This window comes from Oreochromis aureus, linkage group 23 (genome assembly GCF_013358895.1).
Source record: "Oreochromis aureus strain Israel breed Guangdong linkage group 23, ZZ_aureus, whole genome shotgun sequence".
NCBI classification, from domain to species: domain Eukaryota; kingdom Metazoa; phylum Chordata; class Actinopteri; order Cichliformes; family Cichlidae; genus Oreochromis; species Oreochromis aureus.
In genome coordinates, this window is record NC_052963.1 from 9,034,329 (window position 1) to 9,047,104 (window position 12,776).

Here is a 12,776-nt window from a genome sequence, read left to right on the forward strand (position 1 = left end):
TGAAGCATCGCTGAATATGTTTCCAAACCAACTTCATTCTAAGCCAAAGACTAGAAAATATGGTGAAGCATATCCTCCCTTTGGCTTCACCTGCACAAGTGCTGAGGTAGGTCTCCTGCAGAATTAGTTTTCCCTGCATCGAGCAGCGCTGGGCTGTTCAAATCACGGACAAACAGTATCCCACAGTTGTTTATGTTTTTGAACCCATTTTGTAGAGGGTTTTTTTGAAAAATGTATTGATAGCAATGTTGAACATTATTACACAGGAAAAAAAACAACTACATGTAAAATAATTACACCGTGATGCCTCTGCCTTTCTAAATGCAGGGACAGTAATGGCCTGTATATGTAAGCCTGTAAAACCTGCAGATAGTCAGATTAACAGTAACAGTATTTTCTCTCTATCTGCCATTCTGCAATTCATCTCATGTAAACAATAACGTGGCGCACAGTGGGACGTGAAAAAGGCACATACCTTTGACGTTATGTGGCGAACTCTGTATTCCTTGTCCACACGTAAACGCAAAAAAAGGAGTTTTAAAAATCTCCGTTCTCGGTGATTCGATACGCCGTTTACATGTGCCGAAACAGCTGCGCGTTCAAAAATACCCGTGTAGGTGCGGACTGAGCGTAAAAGAGTTGGTTTTTATTTTCTTACTACCTGTAATTTATTGCAGATTATTTGTATTTGCTTAATTGTTTAATAAATGTTTGAGGTGTGAAATAAACCGCAATGGAGCAAAATATGGGTGTGTGTGGTTGAAGGATGTGTTTGTGCGTGTGCGTGCGTGTGCGTGCGCGCGTGCACGCGGGGGGTGGGGGCGCGAACATTTTTCTTGTTAAACAAGGGGCCCAGCAAAAAAAGTTTGGGAACCACTGCTGTATGGGAACAGTGTCCTCCATCATTAGGCATTCATTTTGACAATGTTGGTAAAGTAAATCCATTGGGCATCTTTCTTTGCCTTTAGACAATAATTCTGATGGCAAAAGAGCCAAACGGGACAGGCAAAAAAAAAAAAGACAATGTTGTCCCAAGGCCTTAAAAATGCTTACAGTATATTCCACAGTTAAAGGTTTCCTGTGAAGTTACAGTTATTATCTTTTTATTTATATTGTTTTTTTTTACAGGTTTCAGTACAGTAAACACCTTTCTGTGAGTTGCTAATGTCATTTACGTTGCTACGCTAGCTACTGCATTACACAAGAATTTACAACTTGTCCAGCTGACCACGAATGATACAAAAATGTTTTTGAGTGAAGAAGACCAGTTAACATTCATAATCACTACAATGTGTGGTTTTACCTGCAGTGCTTTGTAAAAATAAAAGTCTGCTGTTGTTTGCTAGCAAGCTAGCAGTTGTTTTTTTCTCTTCTTTGATGCTAAAAACCTCCTTTTACCAGCTAAAAATAAATGTAGCAGGATGTAAGTAATTCTCGCACAGTGTCGCTAATGTTACATGGCTACAGTTGAATATGACTATAAAAATATTTAAAAAATATTAGCTCTTCTGCTTCAATGCCTACAGAGAAAAAAGACTTAATAAACACCAGTCATTAATTGGCAATCTTCTTAGGCGCTGTAATGCTGTATGTGTGTGTTATGCATGTGTGCTATTTTCTCCTCTCCCTCTCTGTGGCAGATGATTGAGCACAGCTGATTCCACTTGCTAATCACCTGAGCCCAGAGTCAAAAGCTGAGAGAAAGGGCTCTCCTGGTGCCAGTGGGCTGTTTTGGCAGCAGTCAAGCTGTGTGTATGAGAGTTGTTGTGGACCCAAGCTCAGTATTCAACACCTTCCTTTGGAGAGAGATTGTCTTTCCTTTTGTGCTTTGTTGAACCTTTGCCTCCGCTTTTGGTATATTTGCTTGTTCGAGTTTAAAGTCGTAAGTGCTTTTTTGAGGCCCGGTTTTTTTTCCCATGTTCTGCTTCCTCTCCAGGAAACATTTAGTTTTTCCCTTTATCTGTAGCCCGTTTTGGAGAACACCACACCATCTTATAAAATATTTTTACTGCATATGTGTGCATATACGTCTGTATGTAACATCTCCTTAACGGATGGACCAATCTGAACAAAACTTCATTATATATACAGCAGTTATTAATATATATATGTGTTTTTAAAAAAAGACTTCCTGTTTCTTTTAATATTGGTATATACTATATCCATCTCATCATCTTCTGTGAATGCAGTGTTACAGGTTCCATTTGCATTTGCTTAACATGTCAAGTTAAAAATATCGCCCGCAAATAATGATCTCCATCATTTGTATCCAAGATGGAATTTTGATTGAGTCGCCAAGAAATACTGAATAGAAGAATTAAGCTTCCATCAGTCCTGATGTTGGTCAAAAGCGTCTTCATCTTTAACGATTTTTCTATGGTAAGTCCTGTTAAATTTTATATAAAACTCTATTTGAATTTTAATGTTTAGTGACTGCTGCTGTTATTAAGAACAACAATATATTAAGTTTGTGCCATACATTTAAAAAAAGCTCATCAAATATAAAGAACATTCCAACTAATTACATAACCCCTCCACCTTGCTTTTTTAAAGGGTTCATGAGATCTATAGTAAAAGTCTACTTGGGCAGAAGAGTTATGCCTCTGTGGACAAACCTCACATCTGGCCTTCCAAAAACAGAAAACACCTTACAAATGATTAGAAATAAGCTTGCTGATCAGTGGATCTCCTAACCACGTGGTCCTGTGTTGAAGTGTTTGCACTGCAATCCACAACTTGCCAAAATGATTAGGATAACCAGTTCTATTCTCAACTGTGGATATAGTTAGAAAACTTCACTGTATATGAGTTGCAGTGGACCCTGAAATGAAGCTGCTGATACCTCTTAGTCTCCAGACTACACATTTACACAACCTGTATGTGCATGTGCTAATGACAAAATGCTGTGCAAAATACTGTTCACAACACAAATGCTGGCTTTAGTATTTATGAAAAAACACATTTGTAACAGTCTCTCAGGTCTCAATATGTGTATGAATTTGGTACGGAATGAACAGGACAGGATTTTTCTCTACATAATCTCACTTACGCAGACGTCCAAGTCAAATTGACAAAAAGGACTCACGTGGTGGTTTATGGTCCAAAAATGCACAAGTTCACCTTAAATTTGGCTTTAAATATTTTAGGAGGAGCTTCTGAGAGTCAAAATATATAAAAAACTTATCAGCACAAGAAGGTTTTGTTCCAAAATAGTCAAACAAAAATCTTTAAAGACAGGATAAAATCCCACTATTTGAACAGGACACTAAAAATTCTGCTGTGCACACTTTAAAAGACTTTTCAGTTACTAAATCAAAATCTTACTAAATGTAATTTATTTAAAACTGTATCCGTACAGCAGGGGCGATTCTAGGATCAGAGCTTTGGGGGTGCTGAGCACCCAGAGAGCTGCCCAGCCAGGCAAGATAAACTTTACTCGTCACGATGAGACGTCTTCCCTGTCTCTGTGAGTCCCTGCCTCCTTAAATGTCTCCAGTTGTTCCAAGTTCCCTCTGACCGTCTGCTTTGCATTTAAACTCCTGTTTCTCCCTGTCCTCATCGTCTGTTGTCATTGATCTCTGTTATCAGTCATCATAATTTTACCATCTCTGTGTAAGTCTGCAAATTTCTTTATTAAATCATAAGATTCTTAAATTCATCAAGTCTCTCTGTGGCTGGGTCCTCATCACAAAACATGACATCATTGTTTTGTACATTTTAATAATAATGTATACTTATTAATGTATACTTTAATATAAGGGGCAGAGATAGCTCAGCAGGTAAAGCGGTTGCCCCATGATCGGAAGGTCGGGGGGTTCGAATCCCCTGAATGGCTACCCCTGAGCAAGGTGCCGTCCCCACACACTGCTCCCCGGGCGCCGCACTGGTGGCTGCCCACTGCTTCACTGAGTGAATGGGTTAAATGCAGAGAAGAATTTCCCCACGGGGATCAATAAAGTATACATTATTATTAACACAATCCCCACATTTGTGAAAGAAAAGCAAAACACTGTGTTTAAAGTCTGTAACAAAACCATCAAATCTGATAAAGGTTATTTAAATGCTGCAAAAGAAGAATGGATTGGAATAAAAAAAAAAAAAAATACATATCCTAACCTTAATTACTGAGGGAGAATGATGAATGATGATCATAGTGAGTAAGAAGTAAACTGAGTGCATTTTTTGGACAGTGATTAACTTTTAATGTGTATGTATAATATAATACAGATACATAGAAATACACTCCAAAAATAGAGTCCTTGAAATGTACAAATGTACAAAATATTGATAAAAAAAATTATAAAAAACGATCTTTACTGCAGATACTACTATGGCTCTTCAGATTTTTTTCTTTTATTTTAACCTATGTCGCCTCACCTTGAGGTTGGCAAATCACTTTTCAACTCTCTCAAGCAGAAAGTTGAAAAGTTTAACAGCAGTTTAACAGTTTCTGTTTAGCCTGTCACTTTTCCCTGTCTGTTTCCTTACCTGGTTCTTCCTGACCTTGTAATTTCTCCTCACGTTCCCCTCTTTCCTCTCTCCCTCTTTGGAATGACAATCATACACAAATAGATTGTATTCAATTGGATGAAAAAATTACATTAATATGAAAAAAATAGTCCTCTCTCAGTGTACTTTCGAACAAAAGGCAAATAACCAAACCACATGTACATCTAATAAAAGATATAAATATTGAAACACTGATCCAACATTATCCTTTATTGATGGATCATTTGTTCTTACACTTTTACCTGAATGTGGCTCCTGGGTTTAATATTGGCACATGCACGTATGAGGAAATAACCAGCTTCTCTCATTCCATTTCAAACAGGACAGTGGCAACAACAGCAGGCTACGGACAATTTTAAGTTTTAGATTTTAAATAGTCTATATAAATTTCAATGGGAGCAACAGGATGGTTAAATGTCGCTGATTTTACTACACGAGGACGGATTGTAGGGTAGCAAACATCGTCGGAAAACACGTTTCCAACACTGCAGGTTACCTGGGTGTAATGTTTTTCAGCTAAAAGGAAACATGGCCTGACTCCTACCTAACTATATAAAGAGTAACTGAAGGTTAAATGCAGCTAATATGTTCTGTTTTAAGCCAGGCACTTACACCTCCGCTCCGCTGCATCTCAGCCACCATCGCTCTGGCAGAAAGGGCGCTAGAACCAGAGTAGGGGAGAGGCGAGCTGGAACAAACCATTTTGGGAGGGGGGTATCTATACTTTTGTTGTTAAAATGTTACGTCTCAATGAAGTACTGTATGCTTTTTATATTTTTAGTAGTGTGTCACACAGATAGCAAATATTGTCAAAAAAAGTAAAGAAATCTTTGGGGGTGCTTTGATTCATTTTGGGGGTGCTGAAGCACCCCCAAAATGGGCTAACATCACCCCTGCCCTACAGACACTGGCCTCACTGAAGTCACTGTGTATCGGGACATGAGTGATTGTTGTGTTTAATCAGACGGTATGGTAGAACTGGGCGGACGGATGTAAATTTTGATACCAGTGCTGGTATTGAAATAATACTAGTGTGACAGGATCGATACTTTGTTTCTGTTGTACAAGTTCAATATGTAGTGTTAAACTGATTATTTTTCTGAAATAAAAAACACATACATACATAAACATACACTATACTATTTTATTCATAGCCTAAAACACAATTATTAAACAGAAGTTGCCCCAAAGAGCTTTAGAGAGAGGCACAGTTAAATTCGAGGCCTCTAAAAAGCCCAATTTTAAAGTACACGAAAGGCTGAAAGGTAGATTTTTTTGAGTTAAGTAAGTACTGTGGAAAATCAGTGCTTTAGAGGTCACTAAAATGTATATAGTATCGGTGTCTGCAGTACTGGCCCTGCATTTACTCTGTATGTAATCAATACCAAACTTTGCAGTATCACACAGCTCTACTGGACAGCAGTAATGACAGGTTCATGGAGCAAGTTTAAAAGTAAAGTAGTTCAGGGACTCACATTTTCATAACTGCAGCTGAAAATGGCATCCAGCTTTGCTGTTTAAAATCTTATCGTTCACTCTGGCTCGTTTGTGAAAGTCAGAGGCGACGCAGCTAAAACATAACTCCTCCTCTGATTGGACAAGGGGTCAAAATAACGAGTCATTATTTAATTTTTTTCCAGGAAGGGGGACAGTGACAAAGTTGCTTAAGATTGAAAGGGGTGCTCCAATTTCGGTTACATTCCTCAAAGTGACGTATATGTTGCAATTTCTAAGGTGACATAAATGCCTCTGCCAGCAATATCCTGCTGCTGCTTCCCCCTCCTCCTCGAGCCCGGCCGAGCTTTTAAAACGGCAGAGCCGGCGACATGCATCAAAGCAAACTGAACTGACTCAGACGGACATGCGTGACATTGATATTCATGGCGATCACGCAGGTCATTTAGGCCCGAAGTAGAGGGAATTATGCAGAAAGTGCAGAGTGAGGCAGATTTGTCAGACTGTGGAGCGTCTGGGACCAAAAGATGCCCTTGGACCAGCCCGGTTTTTTTTTTTTTTTTTTGGTGGACTTTAGTGTAGGGACAGGAGTGGATGTCTGTGTGTCCCAACATGCACGATCGCGGACACGTGCTAATTTGTCATTGTCTCAATATGTCTTCCTGCTGATGAAGGTCTCCTAGACCAAAATATCTGTTGCTCCTCATGAATATGTAAGCAGGGAGATGAGGACAGCCTCTCGAAGGCATTTGAAGAATGTGCGTCCTTGTCAGAACATCTTTACACTCCAATCATATTGTTTCTCATTTAGAGGATTTAGCATGTAATAAAAAGCGTACACATACACACAGAAACACGGAGACCTGAACAAAAAAAAGAAAAAAAACGACTTGCACTACTACTTCAACTTTTCCCAACGTCTTTAAATGTCACATAAAACGTCAGATGGGGGGGGGTATAAAATATACAGAAATTTGCATGTTGTGCTTGACAGATTCACCCTATCTCTTAGTAGATGTGTATTAGCATTGCTGCAGTGATGAGTAAATGGAAGCAATTCCAGTCACCACAGCTTGCTCATGTCATTCTCTATCTAGGTCACACGAACTGGGAGACCGGCAATGCTAACTGGCATCATTACTCCGCTAAGTGCTCGCCCCCTTTTGACTTATTGTGCATTTCTGTTGTACTTTTTTCCAAATTCTTTTTTTTTTATTCAATACAGCATTTTTTTTCTTTCAAAAGCTGCAAACAAAGGCAAGAGAGGAGAGTGGAATCCAAAGTCTGAGGCTTTGAGGCTTTGCACTATTATCAGAGGATCAAACATCACATTCTTTGATCTGGAGTGATTTTTAGGAGGGGGGGGGAACTCTCAAGTGAGGTCATCAAGGCTACAGAGGATGACTGGTATCAAAGTGATTGGGATATGAATGGAAGCACAGTCTTCACAGGAAATACCAAACCAGGCTGGTAACATGTCTTTGAATAATCCAGCATAAAAAAAAGGGAAAAGAAAAATCTGGCGACGATAAAATGTTACTGATGTCGCCAAGCTGTATTTGGCCCTTTTGGTCATCAAAAGGACTCCACAGATTTGATCACAGCATTTCTAATGTATTGTGTAATAACTATTATAGGAATGAAAGGAAACAAAATGTACAATGTGTTTTTTCTAGTAAAAGGGAGAAGACCAGCAGATTCCAGTTGTTTCTGGCTCTACTATACCAATACCCTTGGAGAATTTGCAGTTGAACTGTCTAGACGGGCACATTTTATCAAATCTTTTTGAGCTACAGCATCTTTTGTCATCATTTGAGGAATCATCCTAATGTTCTTATCAGGTGATGTGACATACTGGTGAGAATTCACAATGTAAAGGTTGCCAAGTCACTCAGATAAGACTGAAATAGAAGGCAAATTCATTCAAATTCAGCTATTTTCTACTCGGCACACCAGACTGTGGCCATTGTCTGGTTCTTGTCTCTTAAGCGTCCTAAAAATGGGAAATGTTTACAGTGCAGGGCCAGGTTCTTTATGAGGCCATATGTGCTGGTCAGGTCTGTTTTCAGTCAGGCTCTTACGATCTGCTTTCACTTTTTCCCTGGAACCTGACGGATGGCCTCCTTTTGCCAGCAGTTTAAGATCAAGGAAGTTCAGCGGTATTGCAAGGAAGTGCACTCTACAGCCTGCCACATGGTGTCCATTTAGCTGCTCTACGTCGTAGCGATTGAGAAAATGAATCTCATGGTGTTCACAGCATGTATTTCAGATTCTTTTGCAATAAGAATTACAGTCCTGTTATTGCCTTTCTCTATCCTTCAAAACTGAATGTCAAATTCATGTCATATTCTAAACTGCAAAATGTCTTTGACATTGCAGACTAGATTTTTGTCTCCTTTTTGACTAAAAAACCCCCCACATACAGTACTCAGTGTAACCACACCTCTGCTAACATTAGCCTCACCATTTACATACATTATTTGATATCAGTGTTTAATTGGCATCGACTAAGGTGTCATTTGCTCCGTTGCCAAAAAGGTATACAAAGGCTACAGGCAAATTGGAGATACCTGTTACCCTAACCTTTCTCTTCTGTTAAAATGAAGGGCTATTTCACTTCTGTCAGTGTGTAGTACAGCTAGCTTATTGATACCTAGCACCCCAACTAGCAAAGAATAAAGTAAAAAACGAATGTACACGTAAAATTCATGTAATGGGCTAATTTATTGCTAAATATAGGTTGAATCTAAAACTGTAATTTGTCTCCAACTATGCTAATGATAGCTAGGTTTGCATTTATTGGCATTTATAGTAAACTGGTGCTACATAAATAAAACCAAGCTGAATCTGCAGTGCTGACACAGCTGGACCTGACATGAAAGCAACACTGTTTCTCACTAAATAATCACAACATTTCCTCTGCTTTTTAAAGCTGACCTCACTAGATTGGAAGGCTGTGACAAAAATATCACATCTGCCAATATGAAAGTGAAGGAAATGACTGTTTAAACAGCAATATCCCAGGGTGGAGTGATCGCAACATGTTTAAAATGAGTTAAGGGGGCAATAACATGTAATAAAAGTTGGGTTTTTGGGTTTTTTTAACAGGTACACTCGCACGTTATTGGATGTCTTACAAAATTACATCACACAGGTTCAGTGGTTTAGCCTAAATTAAAATGTGTAGGTTAAATGTAAATTCTCGCAACAAAAAACAGGTGTTTATCAGCTCTCCTTTTTTCCGTGCATGGCTTCATAAACAGTGAATGACCAATGACTAAACCGTTTTTTTTTTTGTTTTTTTTTCCTGAAACATGACAAATGGTTTCAACTGGAAGAGGTTTACATGACTGGGAAGTTCATCGTTTGCCAGTGACCTGTTTTCTATCTTTCTATCTTAGATCTCAGCGATAGTGAAATCCTTAATGTGCTTTTTTTGTGCTTTTCTCCAAAATGTCTCATTTTTTATTTTCTGCTAGTTTAAATTGTATACTTCTAAGCTCTTGGGGAGGAAATAAAGTCAATGGTGGAGTATAAACTTACTGAGTCAAACTAAACAACCATTTTTTTGTTTTCTTTTATCCGGTTAAGTGTCATTAGACTTAAACCCTGTGGAAAAATGAGAAACTCGGGCGATGTTAAGTTCCTTGTAATTTCATTCTGAAATGAAGGAAAGCTAGTTATTTTGAAACTCAACCCTAAGATGTCACATGTGTCACGTCAGAAATGTCTGCAGGCCAACACCTGACAAACACCATCCTTCCCACAGGAAACATCTTGCGGTAATCCAATCTGTACACACCACCAGCAATATAATCATAATCATCCCTTTATTATTTATGAAGACCTGAAATGAACTCGGCAAAGAATCCCTGGCATCAATAGGATGCCTGCATTTACATTTGTTAAAATAAACAGGGTTAGGTCTGCTTCGTGCTTTGCTCACCCACCAGGCGACTCATCTTTATGCTGAGTGGCTACAGAGGAATCGTTTCTTGAGAAAAAATAATAATAATAGTAATAAAAAAGAACCTGGGGTTTGCATTTATATTAAACGATGGAAATGTATTCTCGAGCAGCTTGTGATAAAGCCATATAAAGGAATTCAACGACACCAAAAAATGGGTCATAGGATTATGGCAAAGTATTTCACAAACAATTGTCTTCTTAGTGCTGCAAATCTTCACTGCCCTGCAGGATTATCTGAAGAAAAGGATCACACATTAGAAACACGGGATGGAGATGGAGCTTCAGCGGAGCTCTTCCAAAGGATGTTAAAAGCAGAATTTCTCAATTTGTTTAAGTGAAACTTGATGCAACCCACTTTCTTGTCTTTTCCACTGCATCCGAAGCTGTTTGTGAGGAACTTTTATATTCACACACACACACACACACACACACACACACACACACACACACCCTCCCAGTTGAATGCACAGCCGAGGTCAAGGGTCATTAGCTCATATGTCACACCTTGACAGCCTCACTCTCCCGTTTCAGCAAGGAGACACCTGGGCCGTGTCCCTGTGGTCGTCCCTCCAATACCCATCAAGCCCCCCCCCACACTTTTAAGTCAAAGCAATCAGCTTGTCAAGAGCCAAGACATGAGCTGAAGTTCATCACCGTGGCCTCTTGCCAACGATTAACTGTTTGAAGTTGCAACGTGACCGACTGTATCTGATGAATTCTAAAGAGTGCGAATTCAGCGAGGAAACACTCGCTGAAATATTTATAAGAAAATGGGGCGGCTATAGGCTGTGTGCCAAATGTTGAATTTGTTATAGAAACCCTGCATGTGGGAGTTGTACATCACTGCATTGTGCTGGAATCATTATTTAAATCAGAAAAGATGCAACTGTGACTCAGAGGAGTCAACATGTAATCTATTTGAACTGGAAATAGCAAGTAAAACTGCATTTTTTTTTCAAAGTTTGAAATGCCAGATGTTTAGTGCTGTTTAGTGCATTTTTCCCTGCAGTGATTAACAAAATAAATTGAAATTCAATTCAGTGTACTGACACTTTGTCATACCTTCTCTATATAACAGTTTTTGCCTTTCTTTGGCTTTCCTGCTCTGGATTCTCTTTGCCTATTGTGCTGGATTAATGCTTTATATTTTATAATACTTTGTCTGGCTATTGCAAAGCCAACATTGGCTTGTGGCGTTTGCTGTGAAGCAACCATAGGAAATGTTACGAGTTCTTGTGCCCTGCTGCTCTTAAAGCTGGAGGCTGGTTCCAAAAGCGAGTCGGTCCTCAGACTCTTTACTCACCCTTTTAAAACTGCATCATTACAAACTGAGGTGCCTTAAGTGAGTGCTGAGTGTCGACTGGCCCACTGGCTATTGAGTAGGCCTCACCTTGGAAAGTGTGATTCCTGAACTGAACATCTCAACAGTGTTTTGCATTGCTGGTGATTTCTTGCCTGCTGTAAGGGTTCATTGTACGGAATACCAGTTGGGAAAAGTAAAAAATCTATAATTTTGTATTTGTAAATTACTTAGGACTGATTAACAAGTTATTTAGTATCACCAGTTGACCTATCAGGCATGTCGTTGGGCTGTGGAAGGAACCCAGAGTAACTGGGGACAACCCATACAGGAAAGACAGAAGGTTTGATTGCGAGTGTGAATGGTTGTCTGTGTGTATTTTCCATGTCTCTATCTGTTAGCTTTGTGATAGATTGTCAGCCTGTCCAGAATGTACCCCACCTCTTGCTTCTTAACAGCCTGACAGCTGGAATAAGCTCCAGCCTCCCCATGACCCTGGATTAGACAAGTGTTTAAGAAAATGGATGAATAACTATCAGGCATCTATGTCTGTGTGATGGTCTCTGGATATGGCTTGCTATGCAATCTTGCTGATCACAAGAGTATGCTGCAGTTCTTTCAATCTTCTATAAACACTTTAAAGTGCAAACTGAGCATTTCCTGGTGGCTGTTACAGTAAAGGAAACAAACAAATTCTTGGGCACCGAACACTGTTGTTCTATCAGGTGTTGGTGGCGTTGCAAAGATGTGTTCAACATGTGTTTTGAGGATTGGATATTAACAGAAATTGCCTCTTTTTTAAGAAATGCATCAGGAGGTTGAAAAGGTAGTGTTTAGTTAAGTCTCAATGTTACCACTCATGGTGATCGGTGTCCCATTTGGACTTTATTCTGTTTTTTCATTCTGCATATGAAGGTTGTGAAGGGGTATGATGACTCAATTCAATTCAGTTTTATTTATATTTAGCACCAAATCACAATAACAGTCACCTCACGACGCTTTATATTCTCAGGTAAAAAAGACCCTAAAATAACAGAGAGAATAATAGAGGGAAAACCCCAACAAACTTGGCAACAGTGGGAAAGAAAAACTTCCTTTTAACAGAAATCTCTGGCAGACCCAGGCTCAGACATCTGTTGAGACCGGTTGGGGGTGAGGGGAGGGACAGGAGAGGAGAGATTAATAATTACTAATGACTAAATGCAGAGGGGTGTCTAAACACATAAACAGCGAAAAGAGATGAGTGAAGAAGAAACACTCAAAGTGGAATGGGTCTAGTCTGCTGGGGGCTTCCCATGATGCACTAAGTGAGGATCCAGGGTCACTTGATCGAGCCCCAACTATCTGCTTTATCAAAAAGGAAAGTTTTAAACCTAATCTTAAAAGTAGAGATGGTGACTGTGTCCCGAATCCAAACTGGAACCTGGTTCCTCCAGTTCCCCTTTTAAATATCCTAGGTTCTAAAGTAAGCCAGAAGTCTGAGAGTGAAGTCCTCTGTTGGGGTGATAGGGTACTATCAGATAAACTAGGGCTTGATTATTCA